At 43.0% G+C, this 21473-nt stretch overlaps 1 long non-coding RNA gene across 1 annotated transcript; it reads left to right on the top strand.

Moving 5' to 3' along the window:
- The first annotated feature begins 1873 nt into the window (after positions 1-1873).
- Positions 1874-21059, top strand: LOC119468803. The gene is made up of 3 exons (XR_005197574.1): positions 1874-2094; positions 14773-14891; positions 20838-21059. It is a non-coding gene; the product is annotated as an uncharacterized LOC119468803 (long non-coding RNA).
- The last annotated feature ends 414 nt before the right edge of the window (positions 21060-21473 follow it).

Genomic DNA, 21473 nt, shown 5'->3' with positions numbered 1-21473 from the left:
GACACTGGTTGCCTCTGTGTGGAGTGTTTCTGACGGCTGCTTTATCCTTCCCTTCTCCAGAATATTCTGCTGATATCCTCATCACAGAACAATGGTAACAGCTGACCAAATGCTTGTTACTGGCCATGCGCTGTGCTTAATTATTTAGACAAATCATTTCACTTCATCTTCAGGACAACCCTTAAAAGGGAACCTATGTAGGCCCTAAGGTCCCAGGAAAGCTGTTACAGAGGTGAAAACCAAGGCTGAGAGCCGGAGTGGCTTGCCAGACCTCATCTCAGATGTTCCTGGCTCCGAAGCCCACACTCACGCCACCGTGTCACACCGAAATGTTGCCAGGTGAGAGTCAGACCACCTGACTTCTAGGCCTTACTCAGCCTGCCAGTGACATCTTTCTGTGACTTCAGACTCATCAAGCATCCTCATTTGCAGAAAATGAAAATGCCTACCAAGCCTACTTCCCGGGGGTTAGTTGAGGAGCATATGAATGGGAAAATGTGTTCAAAAAAAGAAAAAAAAAGTCAGATTGTTGCATAAATAGGAGGGATTTTTAATAACCTCCAAACTCTTTCCTTTTCTCCACTCGTTTTTCCTGATTTCCTCACTCCTCATCAGTAACAAAGTTAGGACAAAAGTGATGATTATTCTAAGGGGCACAAGCAGGGTCTGTCCCTTGGAAAGGCTTCTCCTCCCAGCCTCCCACGGGTTTTTCCAGTTTTCAGGCTGTTTCCAACGACCCCAGAAGACCGCCACTGTTTCCCTCCTGCGGTGATGGAAATAATTAACTCCATTCTTCCTGTTTGAATAGTCATGCCTAGCTGGGCTCTTAAATATGAGCTCTGTGTGCAGTGCATTTTCAAACATTCACATGTTCTATTTTTACTTCGCTTGCTGAAGGAACACTGTGGAAAGCGATTCCAGCACAAAGGACCCTAATTAATTTCCCCTGCCCTTAAATATTTTTTCAAAGTAGGTGTTGGAAAAGGACATTTAAAAAAAAAAATCCGTGACTCTGGAGGTGGATTCCAACATAGTTCTGACTGCCTTCCACTTGGAAATCCGCCTTCGCCTTGCCGCCTGGCCCTGCTGGCGTGCCCTGTTCTGCAGCTGGGCAGTGCTTACTGCTCCTCCTCCAGACAGGAGGGACCGCCTCCTCCATCCAGCCTCTTAGGCCACAGACCCGCTTAAGTCCTAGAGTCTGAGGGCCCAGGGAGAGGAGGCTGGTCCTGGCTGAAGGCCTGGGGAGGTGAAGAGCAAAGGGGGGTCTCTGAGGGCCAGAATCATGAAAATACAGGACTGAGACCATCAGAAAAACCATCAGGGCAGATTCTTTTGCCTTGAATCACCATCCCCAGAACAGCCTCCGAGCCAAACCATACATGCTGAACGGTGATTTATTATTCATCTAGTTGTCCTGACGGTAGAATGATATTCCTCAAACTCTGTGTGCCCTCAGAAGGCCAGGGGAGGGTCTGAGCCCAAGGTCCCAGGGCAAGGGAATTTTTTGCGATCTAGAACACAGGGCTGTGGGGAGGTAGTTTTATCCTTTGGGAGTCATCCTGGGTTTCAAGGTCCTCGTGGAAAAGAAGTTGTTTTGAAAGAGCAAAGCCTTTTGAAAACACACTAGAAAAGCTTCTCCCGTTTCTAGCTCTCAGCTGCCAGTGGGTAGGCTCCGGCTTCCTGGAGTGAATCCTAAGCCTCGGCAGGGAAGCTAGAGGCCTCCAAGATGTGGATTGAGGGCAGGCTCCTGCATTTGAGAGCGCTGTGCCTGAAATACCATCACGAGTGCTTCATGCTTTAGGATTCCAGGCACCATCCCTGGTAAAATGCAAATCATCTTGAGGCAGCACATGAAAGGTGTGGGTGGCAGGGACGAGGACCGAGCTCTTCTTTCTCTGCTTCCTTCTCCTTTCTTCTCCCCTCCCCTGTCCTCATTCCCTGCCTTCTGTCTTGCCCACTCCCACCCCATTTTCTGTTCCCTGCCCGTTTCCATTTTCAGCCCTCCTACCTTCTCCCTGCTCTCTTCTCTCCCCTCCCTTTGGCTCTCTTCCCCCTTGCTGCCTGGGAAGCAGCATCCAGCTTCTGCCTTCCAAGGTGAGTCCAATCAGCAGCACTGCACTTTTGCTGCCAGACTTGGGGCCTTCTGGGCACAGCTTCGGCTATGGCTGGAGAAACAGGCTTCGGGCTGATCTCTACCCTAGGGCTCCCCGGGGGCTTCCTGGGGACCCTGTGATGCCCTTCCTTGCTCCTTTCTGATGGAGAGGGGGCAGGGGAGGGGCTGCTGAAGGAAAGAGGCTTCTTTTCTTGACAGCCATAAACATTAAGCAAGACCCAGAGCAAGTCATCTGCTCTTGGTCCCTCACACCCTGGGACTCCAGATCCCTGGCTGAGCACCCTGGGAAGACCTCTAGTTTACGAGGAGGAGCCTGGGCTGGGCCTCTGCTCTCTATACAGTGATTTCAGATAACATGCCCCAGTTGCCTCATTCCAGGCCTGAACCTGCACATACAGGACCAAAGCAGAGCATGCAGGATCCAGGATTGCCTCACAGTCAGCTTCACTATGCCCTCATTTTGGGTTAAACTATAAGAAACTGCTATTTTTATAAGTCAAATATGATTAAATATCAGCACGTTAATATGGTTCAGCTTAATATTTAAAGACCCTTGTAAACAGCATATCATTTAAAAATCCAGTCCTAAGAGGGCCAGGCCCAGTAGCTCATGCCTCTAAGACCAGCACGTTGGGGGACTGAGGCAGGTGGATCACCTGAAGTCAGGAGTTTGAGACCAGCCTGGCTGACAAGGCCAAACCCAGTATCCACTGAAAAAAATTACAAAAATTAACTATGCATGGTGGCGCTCACCTGTAATGCCAGCTACCTGGAGGCTGAGGCAGGAGAATCGCTTGAATCTGGGAGGCAGAAGTTGCAGTGAGCCAAGGTTGTGCCACTGCACTCCAGCCTGGGTAACAGCGCAAGACTCTATCTCAAAAAAAAAAAAAAAAAAAGCTTTGTCTTTTAAATGGAGTATTTAATTCATTTACATTTAACTGGAGTATTTAGCTCTTTGGTTGATAATTTTTGTTTTACATCCACTGTCTTTGAAATTTGTTTTCCATTTTTCCTTCCTGTTTTATGTTCCCTTTTCTTGCCTTCTTTTGAATTAATAATATTTTTCATTATTCCATCTCCCCCATTAGCTTGTCAGTTTTACATTCTTTTACTATTATTTTAGAGATTGCCATAGATTACTTATTAGAGTCTAATATAAAGTAGTACTTTTGTAAATTCTGGACAATGCTCCAAGCTTGGGACATTTTAACTCATTCCCCTTCTTTTTGTGATATCATTGTCTCACATTTTGGTTCTGTATATATTTTGAACGTCACATTACATTATTTTCTTGTAAAGTCAATGTCTATTTAGACGTACCCACATATTTACCCTTTCTGTTGTTCTTCGTTCCTTCTTACATTTCCTTTTTACCATCTGGGGTCATTTACTTTTGCCTGAAAAACTCATTTTAGTGTTTGTGTTAATAATGCCTGTCTACTGGTGCTGAATTCTCCTGGTTCTTGCCTGTCTGGAAATAACTTTTTTTTTTTTGCCTGCATTTTGAAAGTTTTTTCGCTGGGTATAGAATTCTAGATTGTCAAGTATTTTTATTTTAGAAATTTGAAGATGTCATTCCATTGTCTTCTGGCTTTCATCTTTTTGTTGTGCTTTTGAAGGTATGTGTCTTTTCACCATAGACTCGTTTCTTTTCTTTCTTTCTTTGTCACCCAGGCTGGAGTGCAGTGGCGTGAGCATGGCTCACTGCAGCCTTGACCTCCCAGGCTCAGGCAACCCTCCTGCCTCTCAAGTAGATGGGACTATAGACAAGGCATGAGCCACCACACCTGGCTAATTTGTAAAATATTTTGTAGAGACAAGTCTCCCTATGTTTCTCAGGCTGGTCTTAAACTCCTGGACTCAAGCAATCCTCCCACCTCAGCCTCCCAATGTGCTGGGATTGTAGGCATGACCCACCGCACCTGGCCCCATGGACTCCTTTAAAGAGGATCCTCTTTATCTATAATTTTCAAAGGTTCACAAGGCTGTTACTAGATGTGATTTTCTTTCTATTTATCCTGCTTGGACTTTGCAGCACTCTTGAATCTCTAGCTTGATGTCTTGGCATTGTTGGAAAATTCTTAGTCATTATTTCTGTATTTCTTTAAAGACCACTTCTTCTCCATTCTTCTCTCTTCTGAGACTCCAATTGTATGAATGTTGGAACTCTCAACCACGTCTCATATGTCTCTTACATGCAACTTAACTAATCCTTTTCAGCTGTGCCACACTGTTGTTGAGCCATCTATTGAAATTTTTTTTTTTTTTTTTAGACAGAGTCTCACTCTGTCACCAGGCACCAGGCTGGAGTGCAGTGGCGCAACCTCGGCTCACTGCAACCTCCACCTCCCGGGGTCAAGCAATTCTCCTGCCTCAGCCTCCCGAGTAGCTGGGACTACAGGCGCTCACCACCATGCCCAGCTAATTTTTTTGTATTTTTAGTAGAGATGGGGTTTCACCATCTTGGCCAGGATGGTCTCCATCTCTTGACCTCGTGATCTGCCCACCTCAGCCTCCCAATGAATTCTTAATTTCACCAATTACATTCCCTTTTGGTTTTGGAATTTGTTTGATTTTTAAAAATAGGTTGTTGTTCCCAAGCAAAAATTCTTCATCTTGTTATATCTTTTTATGAGCATATTAATCACAGTTGTTTTAATGTCTGATAACTTTAATAGCTAAGTTGCATATGGGTTTGTTTTTCCTGCCCGTTTTTCTTGCCTGTTTTTTCTCTTGGTCTTGTAACTTGGTATTCTTAATGTTTTTTACTGAATGCTGGAGAGTTTATATTAAAACTTGGGGAGGCTTTGGATGATGGCATCTTCTTCTACCGAGGATTCATTCTATTCTCTGGCAACAGTTAGAGTAGGGGCTGATTGTCTACCTCAACTCAGTCAAGGACTGAAGTGACCTGAAGTTGGTTTTAGCCTTTACAAATTTGTTCTTTCTCTGGTCAATTTTCCTCCAAGAGTACAGCTCTCTAGCATTTCTAGGTCCAGGGATGTTTCTTGTGTGGGTCACTCATTCTCAGAAAATCCTAAATTCTTTCCTTCTTTCCTTCCTTCCTCCCTCCCTCCCTTCCTTCCTTCCTTCTTTCCTTTTTTCCTTCTTTCTTTCTTTCCTTCCTTCCTCCCTCCCTCTCTCTCTTTCTTTCTCTTATTCTTTCTTTCCTTTCTCCTTCCTTTCCCTTCATTTCCCTTTCTCTCTTTCTCTCTTTCTTGCTTTCTTTCTTTCCCTCTTTCCTTCCTTCCTTCCTTCCTTCCTTCCTTCCTTCCTTCCTTCCTTCCTTCCTTCCTTCCTTCTTTCTTTCTTTTTCTCTTTCTTTCTCTTTCCATAGGGTCTTACTCTGTCACCCAGGCTAGATGGAGCAGAGTGGCACAATTGCAGCTCACTGCAACCTCCACCTCCCAGGCTTAATGTGATCCTCCCACCTCAGCCCCCCAAGTAGCTAGGACCACAGGCACACCACACCATGCTGGCTAATCTTTTACTCTTTTGTAGAGATAGGGGTCTCCCTGTGTTGTCCAGGCTGGTCTTGAACTCCTGGGCTCCAGCAATCCTCCCTCCTTGGCCTCCTCAAATGCTGGGATTATAGGCATGAGCCACTGTACCAGCCCTAAATTCAAATTTTTGTCTCCCAGAGACTGTGAAAGTTTTTCCAGCTGCCTTTTGTTTAGTTTATTAGCGTCCCACCCTGCACAGCCAAGAACTGACAAATATCTCAAGTAGAAAAATGCCAACTGTCAGGTTTAGTTTTCTGTGCCTCCACTGTCTCTTGGACCTTGGCTTCTCAAGTCAGCTGCCTTGAGAGCCTAGACTGTCCTTTTTCGTTTCTCTGCTCTGTAAGATAGTCTAAAGCTCCCCTGGCTTCTCTGTCTCTATGTGGGTAAACCCTACCAGGCCCTGCAGTCTCCCACATCCCCAGGGGAAAAGGGATGACCAAATGTTGAGATCTTTTTTTTTGAGACAGAGTCTTGCTCTGTCTCCATGCTGGAGTGCAAAGGTGCAATCTCAGCTCACTGCAACCTCCACCTCCCGGGTTCAAGTGATTCTCCTGCCTCAGTATCCTGAGTAGCTGGGACTACAGGTACGTGCCACCACATCCAGCTAACTTTTGTATTATTAGTAGAGATGGGGTTTTACCATGTTGGCCAGGATAGTCTCGATCTCTTGACCTCATGATCTGCCTGCCTCAGCCTCCCAAAGTGTTGGGATTATAGGCATGAGCCACCATGCCCAGCCCAAATGTTGAGATCTTTCAAATAATTTTCTTTTTTTCTCCAAAATCTTGGCCCCTCAAGTAATGACTCCTACAACTCTTCAAAGAGATTTTTTAAAATATTTTTTTCAAGGCTGGGCACATTGGCTCATGCCTGTAATCCAAGCACTGTGGGAGGCCAAGACGGGAGGAATTACCAGCCTGGGCAACATAGTGAGACCTCATCTCTATAAAAAATTTAAAAACTAGGTGGGTATGGTGGCACATGCTTGTGGCCCCAACTACTTGGGAGGCTGAGATGGGAGGATTGCTTGAACCCAGGAGGTGGAGGCTGCAGTGAACCATAATTGTGCCACTACACTCCAGCCTGGGCAGCGGAACAAAACCCTGTCTTAAAAAAAAAAAAATTGGCCAGGTGCGGTGGCTCACTCTTATAATCCCAGCACTTTGGGAGGCCAAAGCGGGCGGATCACCTGAGGTCAGGAGTTTGAGACCAGCCTGACCAACATGGAGAAACCTTGTCTCTACTAAAAATACAAAAAAATTAGCCAGACATGGTGGTGCATGCCTGTAATCCCAGCTACTTTGGAGGCTGAGGCAGGAGAATCATTTGAACCTGGGAGGTGAAGGTTGTGGTGAGCCGAGATCACATCATTGCACTCCAGCCTGGGCAACAAGAACAAAATTTCATTTCAGTAGAAACTTTGGTCTGATGCAAGTTACTTCATTGTAACCAGAAGTAAAAATATAACTCTTATAGCTTTGAAGATCTTATTTTAATGATTATGATTTTAATGTTAAAAAAAAATCTATTGTATTCCCTAATCCCTTTTTGCTGTTCTGTGAAGAAATAAACAACTAAATCACAAATCCTTTCATGAATTTTTGCTGAGGTGTCTTGGGCTTATCTCCCCAATCATACTCTAATAAATGAACATCACCATTTTATTACATGTGCATTTTTTAAAGTGCCATCCTAAGCTGTCCCTTCTTTGAGCCCTGCCCTGATACTGTGGAATAAGTAGAGATCATTTTTTCCATTTTGCAACTGAAGACATTGAAGCTCATAAAAATTTCTTTAACGAAGAAGTTAAATAAATTCTTCTAAGGCTGGTAATTAGGTAGAGGAATCCTAACTAAAACTTAGTTCTTCCAACTCAAAGTCTAGTCGCCATTCATGCTGCTTTTGCACTGTGGGCTCCCGGAAGCCAGAACCTTTTCCTGAACACTCCACAGGACTCACTAAAGGTCTAAGTATATAGTAGATACTCTGGCATTACTTGCTGAATTGATTTATATTATGTTGCAGCAGCTGATCAGAGGCAGAGACTCCCAGCCTGACACTGGCCCTTAACTGTTGCATCAGATTTTATTTAAAAAGGAACAGAGAATAATAAATTAAATTCTGGTGCCAAAAGAAACCCGCAGGAATTTATGAGAAGTACAACATAAATTCACTAAAACTCCTACTCAGTATTTATTCCTCTCTGTCTTATATTTAGGCACATCTGGGTATAACTAAATCAGCCAAATCAGCCACTCTCAGACAGGCAGCTTAACCCCCCCATTCCCCCTTAAAAACCCCAAAAACAAAAATAAAGCAAACTGACATCATACAACAGTTAATGCGGCCTATTATGGTCTAAAATGACAGGCATGTAAATTGAAGCCATTTCTGAAATAAGTCACTCAAAATTCCAGGGAGGCAGGGGGAAGATACAAACTTCATTTTCAAAGTAAAGTTGTGAAGCATTTTGAAAAGAAAAGAAGAGCTTTCTGTGAAACATTGCTGGAAAAATCAGGAAGAACTACAGATGTTTTGAAGCAAATTACTAGTGAGTCTCAAAATTTGGAAAAGGACAGCTTCCCCTTATTCTGGGTCATGGGAGAACTCAAGAAAGCTTTGTAAGTTACCCAGCTGAGGACTAACTCGATTCTCGACAGAGCTTGCAGGGTTTAGTGAAAATATTTTTCATTTGTTAAAAAGTAGAAATGCAATTTCTGTTACTTGCTCACTCAATACAAATCTCTAAACTCTTGTCCCAAATTCAGCCTAATTCGTATCTCTCCCCAGCACAGAAACCAACCCTCCCCCCGCACCAAGAGGGTCAAAATTGTCAACTTTGTTTACAGAATGAGCTGCTGGGCGAAGAGTCAAACTTGACTTGCTGGATTTTTAAAAAATAATTTTAATTAACTCTATTGACTTTATCAAAATATGTGTTAAATGTGCCAACTTAAAATTGACAGTGCAGTGAGTTTTTACAAATGTATACACTCATGTGCAACATCAAAATCAAGATATAAAACACTTCTTCTCCTCCTGGCATATTTCTGTCCCAATCATTCACTCTTACAACCAGCTTAAGGCAACTACCGATCAATTTTTTGTCACTGGAACATAGATTTGTTATTTCTGAAGTTTCTAATGAATGAAATCATAAGTATGTACTCTTTCATACCCGGCTTCTTTCATTCAGTGTAATTATTTTGAGATTTATCCATGTGGTTGCATGTATCAACTGTCACTTCTTATGGTTGAGCCTGATTCCATTACATGAGTGTACCACAATTTATTTACCCACTCACCAGTTTATGCATCTACAGTTTGGCTGGTTTTAGTTTTTGGATTTTATTAAGGTGTTATAACAATCACAGATGGGTCTTTGTACAGACTGTTTTCATTTCTCTTGAGTCAATGCCTGGGGTCATATGTAAACGTATATTTAAGTTTACAAGAAATTTCTAAACTTTTCTGAAGGGGCTATACCATTTTCGACTGTTACCAGCAATGCTCCACATCCTTCCAGTTCTTGAATTGTCAGCTTTTAAGTACTAACATTATTCTAATGGGTGTTATATCTCACTGTAGTTTAGGTTTTCATTTCCAAAATGACTAATGACACTGAACATCTTTTCAGATGCTTATTGGCCATTTGTGCATCTTCTTTCAAGAACCATCTTTTTAAATCTATTGAGCATTTTTCAAATTTTTGTTATTATTGAATTCTGAGCGTTCTTTATAAATACAAGATATAATGTTCACTTTACATATAGCTTTTGTCAGCTATATAAGTATTTCCTCCCTGCTTGTGGCTTGTCTAATCCTTTAATGAAGATGTTTTTCAAAGAGCAAAAGTTTTACATTTTGATAAAGATTACTTTATTTACTTTATTAAAATATAGTGTCTTTGTGTATATGTACCTAGTGGAATGCACCAACTTAAAGTTCTGTTTTTAACAGAATCATGTTCCCCCAAAATTCATATGTTGAAGCTCTAACCTCCTGTGTGCCTGTGTTTGAAGACAGGGTCTTGAAGGTGGTAAGCAAGATTAAATGAGAGCATAGGGTAGGGCGCTAATACAATAGGATTGATTTCCTTACAAAAAGAGGGAGAGACACCGCAGAGGTGCATGCATAGAGAAAAGTCCATGGGGGACACAGTGAGAAGGCATCTGTTTGAAAACCAAAGAGAGAAGCCTCAGTAGGAACCAAACCTGCTGGCCCCTTGATCCTGGGCTTACAGCCCCCAACAAGTAACTGTAATGTAAGTTACCCAGTCTGTGGTATTCTATTGTTGCAGCCTTAGCAAACTAATAGAAAGATCAAGTTACCGATCTTTTCTTTTGTGGTTTTTTTATTTTTCTTTCCCAGCTAGGGAATTCTTGCTTACCCCAAAGTTAAAAAGATTTTCTCCTTTTTTTTCTAACAGTTTAATACTTTTATCTTCCACCTTTAGACCTTTTTCCTATTTTGAGTTTATTTTTATGTGAGATTTATTTTCCCCCATATGAATATCTAATTATTCCAGTGCCATTTGTTGGAAGATTCTTTTTCCTTTATTGAAATTTGTTAACAATCAATCGACCAATGTATCTGTAAGTCTATTTTTGATTCTTTATTCTGTTCTATTGATCTAGATAACAAATTTGATGCCAGGGCCACACTCTCTTCATTATTGTAGCTTTATAATAAGCACAGAAATAGGGTAATATAAGTCCTCCAACTTTGTTTTTCTTTTTCAAAATTGTTGTGGATTTTCTAAATCTTTTACATATAAATTTTACAATAAGCTTGTCAATTACTTTTCCTCTGAAATTTTATCAGTCAATATAAAGTGGACTAACATTCCAGCAATATTCCAATCCACGAACATAGTATAGCTTTCCCTATATTTAGTTCTTTTAAAATTTCTCTCAGCAGTATTTGCAGTTTTCAAAGTATAGATCTTACACACATTTTGTCAAATTTATCCCAAAATGTTTCCTATTACTTGATGCTTCTGTAAATGGTATTTTGTAGATTTTTACTTCTAGCTATTGTTGTTAGTAGAAAAAAATCAGCTGATCTTTACTTATTGATCTTACATCCTGTCATCTTAAAGTCACCAAATCACTTATGAGTTCTCATACCTTTAAAAACACATGTTCCTTTGAACTTCCTATGTATAATATGTTGTCTGCTAATGAAGACAGTTTATTTCTTCCTTTCCAATGCATATGTCTTTTATTTCTTTGTCTTGCCTATTGCACTGGATAGGATCTTTAGGACAATGTTGAATAGAAGTAATAAAAGCAGATAGTTTGTCTTGTTTCTGACATTGGAAGGAAACCATACAGTCTTTTATCTTTAACAGATTCCCTTTATCAGGTCTTAGGATTTTCATATATTCTCTTTATCAAGCTGAGAAAGCTTTCTTCTATTTCTAGTTTATTAGTAATTGTAATCATAAATTACCACTGAGTTTTTGAAATACTTTCTCTGCATCTATTGAGATGGGTGTATGGTTAAATGAGATGAAGTATGTCAGGAACTTAGGATGAGGCACATGGTAGTCACTGAATAAAAGTTGTTCTACTTATCATTATTATTATTAAGCTTTCATATGGTGTTGATACCACTTTGGTCCTCCTGCCCCTCACAGGACATTTCTAGAATCTGTTGTGGGTTATGCAATAGTTGGAGTTCCTAAGAGGGAGAGCACCTGCCACTGGCATTGAAAAAGGTAATATTTTGTGAATCCTAATTTGGAAGAAGACACCGTCAACTTCAATTGCTAGCTCATTTGGGAGACTTAGGAACCAGATATCAGGAATGTCATCTGCAGGAATTATGTAGGATTCAAGAACTCAGGTTATTTAAGAACATTTGATTCTGGAAACTTGGTTTGTAAGAATTGTATGGAGTTACGGAACATTAGGCTCTAGGAATACTGTGTATTTCCAGATACAATGGTTGAAAGAACTTCGGGTGATTCTGGAACATTGACCTGTAAAAATGATATGTGATTTGCAATTTTGGCTTTTAATAATGTTATGCCATTTTATAACCTTGTGTGCTTCTGGAAACTTATAATAAACTTACATGGTTCTGAAAACTTGGTTTATTAAAACATTATGTGATTCTGAAACCTTGGCTTGAAAGAAATATGCTTGATTCAAGGATCATAGCTGTCAGAATAGCACCATAATCGCACTAGATGGCTTCAGAAACATGCTCTACAAGAATATTGTGTGAGTCTGGAAGCCTAGTCTACAAGACGTTCAGTTTAATTTTGGAATCTTGATTCCCATGTACTTTGCCCAATAGGAATCTTGCATGAGTTTTAAAACTTGTTCTGTAGAAATCTCATATATTTCTGGATGCTTGATCACAAGAATCTCATGTGATTTGCAAAGGTTGGTTTATTAGGTTTTGTCATTTTGAATCTTGGCTTGTAGGAATCTTATGTGACTTTGGGATCTTGGCCTGAAAAACTGCTATTTAATTCTAGAACCTTGGCCAATGAGAATCTTAAGTGATTCAGAATCGCTGGTCTATAATAGCACAGCATTTCAGAACATTGGCCAGTAAGAATATGATGCAACTATGAAACACTGGCCTGTAATAATGTGATGTGGTTTCAGAATCTTCGCCTTTGCAAAGTGTGATTGTGATACCTTGGTATGTGAAAGACCACTGATAGCGTTTTAATATTTGTTTTTTCTTCCTTGGTCAGAGACCACTGATTTTTAGCTGTGACATGGCCAGCTAAAAACTAAATTTCTGAATAAAAACTGAAATAAAAACTCAATTTCTCATCCTGTCTTGCAGCTGTTTGTCCTTGTTATGACGAAGATCTGGCCAATGACATGGAAACAGGAGTGGCAGAGACACTTTCTGGAAAATATCTGTAGATGGAGGAGCTATGCCCGTCCTCAGCCCTTCCTCCTTCCTATTGGCTGGAATGTTGGCCTACTTCCTGCAGCCACCTGGAGCCAGGAAGTGGTGTTGGCAGGGAAGCCATGAATGGTGGAGTATTGAGATTGAAGGAGCCTGAGCTCCTGCCATTGTGGAACACCACCCCAAACCTACCTGATATGAGACAGAATTAAATTGCCTCATCGAAGCACTTCTATTTTGGATTTTGTGTCACTCACACGCAAGCCTAGTCTAGTGTTTTAATCCAAAGAACAATAGGTGATTCTGAGACTTGGTTTCTATCATCCTGGCACCTTGGCCTGTAAATCTTAGGTGATTCAGACACCTTGATGTGCTGGATTACCTGTTGTCAATTTAGCATCACTGCTATCCTCTTGAAGAGGAGAAGCCAAGAACTACATTTCCCAGAATTCCCTTCAGGCTGGTTCTGGATTCGAGTTGGCTGTGAGGGCACTCACATGAGATCTGGAGGGTGAAAGAGGAGAGGCCATTATTCTCCAGAGACTACCAGGCAATAGCATGGGCACCCTGGCTGCTGTTATTATGACTTAGGGCAGAGGTTAGCAAACTACAGCCCATGGGTCAGACTGGCCCACTGCTTGTTTTTGTAAATAAAGTTTTGGGGTCTTCTGCTAATTTTTTTTTTAAGTCCCAGGGTACATGTGCAGGGTGTGCAGGTTTGTTACATAGGTAAAGGCGTGCTATGGTGATTTGCTGCACTTGTTAACCCATTTCCTAGATATTAAGCCCAGCATGCATCAGCCATTTTACCCAATGCTCTCCCTCCCCCCACCTCCCCCATAGGCCCCAGTGTGTGTCATTCCCCTCCCTGTGCCCATGTGTTCACATTGTTCAGCTCCCACTTATAAGTGAGAACATGTGGTGTTTAAATAAAGTTTTCTTGGAACATGGCCTTGTTTACATATTGTGTGTGGCTCCCTTTAAGCCATAACAGCAGACTTGAATAGTTGATACAGGGATTATATGTGGCAAAACCTAAAATATTTACTATCTGGCCCTGTACATAAAATGTTTGCCAACACCTGCTATGAAATATCTGGTTCGAGTTTAGTAACTTCCATTTAATAAGTATCTATTGAGCATCAGCTGTCTGGTGTGTGGGGAGGAGGCTTATTCATAGAGTGGGTATCATTTAGGTGGAACAATAAAGTATATCCAATAGCAAGGTCACAGATTTACTTATATTACCTTTAAATGTTCACAGAAATATATAATTTTGTTTTGGTTTTTTCTCTAGTAATTGACCTGAGCTCCTTCAAATCACTATTCATTGGGTAACAGAAACAAGAAATCCTACAATTTAGGCCAGATGCAGTGGCTCACGCCTGTAATCCAGTACTTTGGGAGGCCAAGGTGGGCAGATCACGAGATCAGGAGTTTGAGACCAGCCTCACCAACATGATGAAACCCAGTCTCTACTAAAAATACAAATAGTAGCTGCGCATGGTGGCACACACCTGTAATCACAGCTACAGGAGGCTGAGGCAGGAGAATAGCTTGAACCTGGGAGGCAGAGGTTGCAGTGAGCCAAGATCGTGCCATTGCACTCCAGCCTGGGTGACAGAGCACGACTCTGTCTCAAAAAATAAAGAAAGAAATAAAGAAATCCTACAACTTAATTTATACCAACACGTATTTTCCTTTCTCCTTTTTTTTCTCTCTGCCTTCCCTGACTCTCTTGGTGTGTGCAAAGAAAGAGGAGAGTAGCCATATCTTTCCAGGAGGCCCACCTGTTCCCCAATAACTTTTAATTGCATAAAATAATGTCTATTTCCAAAGTTATGCTTGGCTTCATCAGGTAAAAATACACAGGATGTGGCAGTAAAGGAGAGATGGGGCTTCAGGCTGACACAGTATGTGTCCCCTGGAACCGCTGGCCTCAACTGCAGTGGGGCTGGTCCTGGGTGTTCCCTGGGCTGGTAACTGTGAAGAGGTCCTGGGTGTCGCCCTGGTATTCACTGCTGGAGTCTGTGGTGGCTTCACTGTATGAATTGCTCTCCTTTATTCTCTGTATGGTCAGAGCTCACATTGTCCCAGCTGATTTGGCCCCATTTTGGCCCATTGAGTTCATTATTTTGATTAAAGTTCAGTATTCAAGTTCACTTTAAATGAACAAGCTTTTGTTCATTTAACCTAGAGAGAAGAAACTCACAGATTTATTAATACAACAACAACAATAAAACCCTCAGCTTTATTGGCATCTCCCAACCTGCCTAGACCTACTGGGGGAGAAGAAGAGGATCCCTGGACCTATTTGGACTTCTCACACGCTAAAGAGGTGTCATTCCAGCAGCCTGGAGAAGGAGATATGGCCAGAGAATCTTCGTTTCTAAGAGGTCAGTTGGCTAACGTCCCAAGGTGTTTATGGTTGGAAAAAACATCAATCTGTTTTCATTTTTATACCACAGAAGGGTAATCAGACTTTTACATCTCAGTTTTTGTGTCAAAATTCAAATGTTTGCATTATAATTGAATTGTATTAAGCTACTTAATGCCCGCAGGCATCTAGAGGCATCAGATACAGTCCAGTAACCAAAGATAAAGGCTAGTCACAAGGCAGCAGAGCTGGGCACTAGAGAAGCCACAAGCTGCAGGAACCTGTCACCTGTCGAGAGAACACAGTGAGAGGAAAATCCCTTCTTTCTGCCGTATCTCTGTAGCACCCCCTACTGACAACAGACAAAGCTTACCGCTGTGCCAGCCTGCAGAAGAAAAATATTTAATGGGCCCAGCTGCATTTTTGCAGAGCTGGTAGTGAAGGATAAATTTGGAACTGAGAGTCCGTAAATTGATAACTGGAATATATGAGATATGCCTATCAATAATTGTCATGGCAGTTGCAGTGGCTCACACCTGTAATCCCAGCACTTTGGGAGGCGGAGGCAGGCAGATCACTTGGAGCCCAGGAGCTCCAGACAAGCCTGGGCAACATGGCAAAACCCCATCTCTGCTAAAAATACAAAAAAAAAAAAAAAATAGCTGTTCATGGCAACATGTGCCTGTAATCCCAGCTACTCAGGGGGCATAGGTGAGAAGATCACTTGAGCCTGGGAGGTTGAGGCTGCAGTAAGGTTGAGGTAACAGAATGAGACCCTGTTTCAAATAAATAATAGTAATAATAATAATTATCAAATAGAAAAACAGAAAATTTTGAAATAATGCATTTAAAAATAATAGCATTAAACATATTATGTATCAACATATTTTAATCAAAATATTTGTATTTTCCCAAACAAACAAAAGTAATAAAATGAGTCGCATTGCTTTGGAAATCTTTTTGCTGTTTGGTTAAGAGAGGATAGCTGGATTCTCCTTCCTGCTTTTGCAGTCAATCTATCGTGATATGTTGTTTTGGTTAAAATATATAAAGAAAATCTGGCTTTTCACAAGTGTGTAGTTGGAAAAGGGAGGAGTATTTTAACAGCTTTTGAAGATAATTGTAGATATTCTTAACTACGCACCAAAACTCAACAAGTAGGAGTTTCTTAAAGATTAGTTGCAATGTGAATGGAATCACATCAGTATGTTTTTCATCCTCTGTAATATTAAAATCCATTTGTCAACCTTGCACTTTAAATGGATTTTTGCCTGTGCATGATTTTGAAACATCATACATCGATCACTTGGAAAATATTGGTTCACTGAATTATGTAGATCTTCCAAATGTTGACACATTTAATTATACAATATTTAAAAAACAACATTACTTAACATCACTACCCATCACAATGTATTGGGAAGCTGTCAATCCCACAGTGGCAAATGCAAGTTTTCCAAAATTCTAATTTGCACTTGAAATTTTGAATTTTACAATTGGCAACAACGATTGTCAATTCTTTTCCTTGAAGTGGCGGGCTCCTTTCATTTATTTTCAAGATAATGTCTGCCAAATACGCAAGTCTGATTAACTTTACCTTATCTGCTTTTCAAGTAAAACGAGTGTTCAGTGAAAAATGTGCACAGTTTGGCTCACAGCTCAATCCCACCAGTCCCTTTGATTTAAACAAACATCACGCCTACATTTTCCCACTCTGTCACACTGAATTAGAAGAGAAAAATGGCACGTACTCAAGGGTCAACATTTAATAACATGAATAATTTTAACTGCCTCATCAAGAACATTCTTAAGTAAAATTGGCTTTTTTTTTAACTGCATGTGTATGGTGGTACACACACACACACACACAGAGTCAGTGGCTGTCAGTATAGTCTGTCCTAATTCATGCTAAAAGCACCAGCAGTTTTATCCACCTTTGCTTTTACATCAGTGCACATTTTAACACAGTAAAAAAGAGGCACTCATTTCTTCGGATTATCATGAAAATAGTCGTGACTTTTCAGATCCTCAGCAGGGGCACAGTGGCTCGCACCTGTAATCCCAACACTTTGGGAGGCCGAGACGGGCAACTAGTTTGAGCTCAGTGGTTCGACACCAGCCTGGGCAATATTATAAATCTCCATCTCTATTAAAAAAATATTAAAACATTAGCCGGGTGTTGTGGTGGTGTGTGCCTGTAGTCACAGCTACTCGGGAGGCTGAGGTGGGAGGGTGGCTTAAGCCTGGAAGGCGGAGGCTGCAGTGAGCCAAAATGGGGCCGCTGGATTCCAGCCTGGGTGACAGAGCCAGACCCTGCCTTAAAAAAAAAAATGGAAAAGAAAGAAAATCATTTGTCTAATTAACATCTTATAACTAAGGACCATAATGCGATTTCAGGGTCATCATGTTCATTTGAGCAAGAGTCCTATTGGCACCAAGTAGCACTATTTTATTTTTAAGGACTAGCATTAGAAGGAGTGAGTTCATAAATGAGTTCACACCCAGTGACATCAAAAATGCTATATGAGCAAAGGCTTTACAGTAGTTTGGATAGACGAAAAAGTGATGGGGAAGTTGGATCATCACACAACACAAGGTGATAATGAGCTGAACCCAAAGGAATCTGCATCACTGCAGTCAGTACCATCATCACAGGGCCAGTGGTGACTTCGTTTCAGCAAAAGCATCGTCTAGAGCTAATCATCCCCAACTACTAAAGTAAGATCCTTCTGAGTGCTTTGCCCAGTGCCCTGAGAACTATAAGGTTTTTCAGTCTGGCTGGAGAACAGGTCCTATTCCTGGCCCCGCATGAGCTTCTGGTGCTGTCTCTTCTAACCTTTTGTGTGCTTCTTTCACTGGCTCATGGGGTACTGTTTCTTCTAACTGGTTCTTTCACTGGCTCATGGGGCTTCCCCACATGCAGGTGCTGATTGGAACTCTGCTAAATGCCTGAGGGAGACCTTTGGTGGCTCTTTGGAGTCCCTCCTCTATGTGACTCTCTCTGCTCCAGTCCTGTGCCCTGAGAACTCGGACAGCCCGGGCCTCCTTACATTCAGTTCCTCCCATCTTCTCAACCCAGGGGGTCCTCTGGGGCTCGCCTGTGTTCCTTCTCCCTGCACCGGCCTGGAACCTCTCAAGGCAGCAGGTTGGGGCAGTCAGAGGGCCTATCTCATTTGTTTGTTGGTCTTAGGGATGACTTTGTTGCCTGAGGTCTAGTGTCTTGAGAATCATTGTTTCATATTTTTAGTTGTTTCAGATGGGCCAGTAAATCCAGTCTCTTACTTTTTCTTGGCTGGAAGCAAAAGACCCCAGAGGATCCAACTTTGATCCTATCATAAGCACTCATGTTTTAGGCTGACCCATCCTTAGTCGATTTCTGAGCTCATCTCTTGTTTGCAGTACTTTGCCAAATGCAGCCAACAGAAGCAAAGCACACTACTAAATTCCTGTCTTCGAACTTCTTTCCCTACATACATTTCAAGTGGTTACAGGTGAGAGTTTCACCAAATGCTTCTCGGCTGCGTGGATGGCCAACCTCCAGCCTCCGACATCAGTTCCTCATTGCTGCCACTGAATCTCTAAGAGAATACTGCATCTTTTCATTGTTTTTCATTTGCTTTAATAGCACTCCACTTCTGGGCCAGGCATGGTGGCTCACGCCTGTAATCTCAGCAATTTGGGAGGCTGAGGTGGGCAGATCACCTGAGGTTGCAAATTTGAGACCAGCCTGACCAACATGGAGAAACCACGTCTCTACTAAAAAGACAAAAATTAGCCAGGCGTGGTGCCGCATGTCTGTAATCCCAGCTACCCCGGAAGCTGAGGCAGGAGAATAGCTTGAATCCGGGAGGCAGAGGCCGAGGTCGTGTCATTGCATATCAGCCTGAGCAACAAGAGCAAAACTCCATCTCAAAAAAAAAAAAAAAAAAAACAAAAAAAAAAAAAAAAAAAAAAAAAAAAAAAAAAAACCCAGCACTTCAATTTTAAGTACAAATTTCTGTGTCAGCCAGAATAGGCTAGATTAACCTGTGCTAACAACAACCCCCCTTACAATCAGTAAGAGTTTATTTCTGGCTCCAATGTGGAGCAGAAGGGAGGGGCTCCCTCATGGGAGTCACTCAGCACCCAGGCCACCTGTGGCTCGGTCACAACGCCTGCTTTCATCCCTGCAAGCAGGAAAGAGACATAGCCAACTACGTCTCTTAAAGCTCCCACCCAGAAGGGTTATTTGTCACCTCTGCTCACATTTTTATAGGTGAGGGCAAATCATATGGTTTCACTTGACTTCCAAAAAGAGCAGAGGTGTGCAGTGCTACCATGTGCCAGGAAGGAGGGAGATGGGAGTGTTTCCAGCAGCCCTAGCGCCCGCCCAGGTGGCGTGTGCGTTTCCCTTTGTTATCTCTGCTCTAGCTCTGACAATCAGCAATCAAAATGTGACTTGCTGAGTGATAATCAGCCCCCGATGTATTGAGAAGGAATGCCTTGCTCCTGGCTCTTCGGGATGCCTTGGTTTACTGCAGAACAAAGGAGACTCCTAACTACCCAGGCAATGTGAGTCCAAAAAGCATCAGGTTGGACTGGTGGAGATAACTCAGGAAGGATTCCAGCGGGGGGGGCAGGGCCTTGCATGGCCGGAAATCCCCACAAGTTGCAGTGACTCTGGCCTGCAAGACAGAGGGTTGCGTTTTCAAATACTGGCTCTCACCGGCTATGTGACCTTGAACAAGTCATGTCCCCTCTAGAGCCCTCAGTTTGCTCCCCTGTCAGAGGGAGATAATGTGAGTGGAAATTTCCAGAGCAGCGGTTGGCTTGCTCCCTTCCCCCTGACTGGGAAATGGCTCTCTCTCCTGGACCGAAGCCCAGGGCTGATTCCCAGTCACTATCAGCATCATTCTGAGCCTGGGCCAGGTCAACACATTGTTTATCTTGGTGTCTGAGCACATTCCTGACATTGCAGAGACAGACACTAAGAGCATGGAGGCTGGTGAATCCCCAACTCTCATCTTTCTACCCTGTGCCTCCTTCCTCCTCCCACCCCAGGGGCTTGTGAGAATAACTAAAAACTGCAACTCTAAGGCCAGCAAGGCCAATTTCCCAGGAGCAGAGTCCATGATTCCCATACAGACAGACCCTCCTGTTTGCCTCCAAAGGAGGCATCCTTTGTAATGACTCTTGAATTAATCAACTTCTATCGACTCCCGTGCCTGCCTCTGAGCTCAGGGTCTCCATTCCTCCCCCAAGACAGCTGCAGACATCTCCCTTCTGTCCTTCCTGCCCTAGTCCCTTCAGCCATCCTCCTGCTACACACTGCAGTGACCGGCCAAACCGGGATTCACCCTGTCCAGCCTCCTGCCCAGCAGCCTCCCATGCTGCCCAAGCAACAGGATAAAGCCCCACCAGGACTCCAGATCCTGGCCCTTAGCTCTCCCAAGTCCTCTACTCAGGCCAAGCTGTCTGCTGGACTGGTCATGTGCTTCTCTGCCTAGAGTATCTGTCCCAGTCCTTCCTCTGATTCTCTAAGGAGCATCTCAGACCCCGCCCACCCATGCCTTCCTTCCACAAGATTTGTAGACAGACAACTTTGCAGTGATCAGAGCAAAGGGGCTGATGGCCCCCTGTGGATCCACACCCAGCCCTAGATCTCCTCAGCAAGTGACTATCTCTCTCCCTCTGGCGCAGTTTCTCCATCTGTAAAAGGGAGATGCTGATGACATCTTCCCCAGAGGGCTACTGGGAAGAGTAACAAGATGTAACAGTATGCAGTGTGTGTGCATGGGCATGCGACACTAGCCATCATTTAATGTCTATTGGCCCATCCACCCTGCACACATGGACTGCATCCCTGGTTTTTGCCAGGGTCTCAGCTACTCACTGGGACTCATCTGTGCCCTCAAAGAGCCTTGCTTCAACTAGGGGAGAAACCACTGTGTTTGAATACCATGTGATGGTATCCATCCTGTTCCAGGCAGAGGATGCAGAGGATGACCCCCTGCACCTTCCAGGATCAGAGGATCCTGATGCGGTCAACTTACCACCAGGGGCCAGTTGGTCTCCTCAGGAAACAATGCCATTTCAAGGGTTTGATGTTGGCTTTTCATTACGGACAAGTTGGACATTCAGAAGTGGCAGGAGCTAGATGAGCCTTGGGTAGGTGGAAGCCCATGTCATTGGCCTGCCCAAGAGCAGCCTCAGGTCTCTGCCGTCACAGCCAGTCTGCTCCCGGGCCTGTCATGCTGGCTCTGGGATGCCAGTGATAAGGATGGTGAGTGTTGACTGTCCAGGTCGTTCTGTCCACTGGGCTGTTGAGTGCCTCTTCCGTGGCAGATGTTTCTTGGTGGGCACCAACCTTTCATATGGCAGTCTTCATGCTCCGTACCTACTCTAGATGCCCATCCGTATACCACTCCCCACACATCCTTGTCTTGATCTGCCACACACCTGACCAGATGGCGAGGGCATTGGCCAGTGCCCAACAATCTGTACAGATTCTCACCCTAGACCGCTTCTCCCACTATATAAAGGGGACTAGGTGCACTTATCACAACTCCATCCATTGGAAAGACACTCCCTCCCCACTGTCTTTCAGAGTCACCTTGAATGT

This window comes from Cebus imitator, unplaced genomic scaffold (genome assembly GCF_001604975.1).
Source record: "Cebus imitator isolate Cc_AM_T3 unplaced genomic scaffold, Cebus_imitator-1.0 Scaffold496, whole genome shotgun sequence".
Taxonomy (NCBI): domain Eukaryota; kingdom Metazoa; phylum Chordata; class Mammalia; order Primates; family Cebidae; genus Cebus; species Cebus imitator.
The sequence above is the reverse complement of the archived record's forward strand: the minus strand, read 5'-3'. Positions and strand labels throughout refer to the sequence as shown.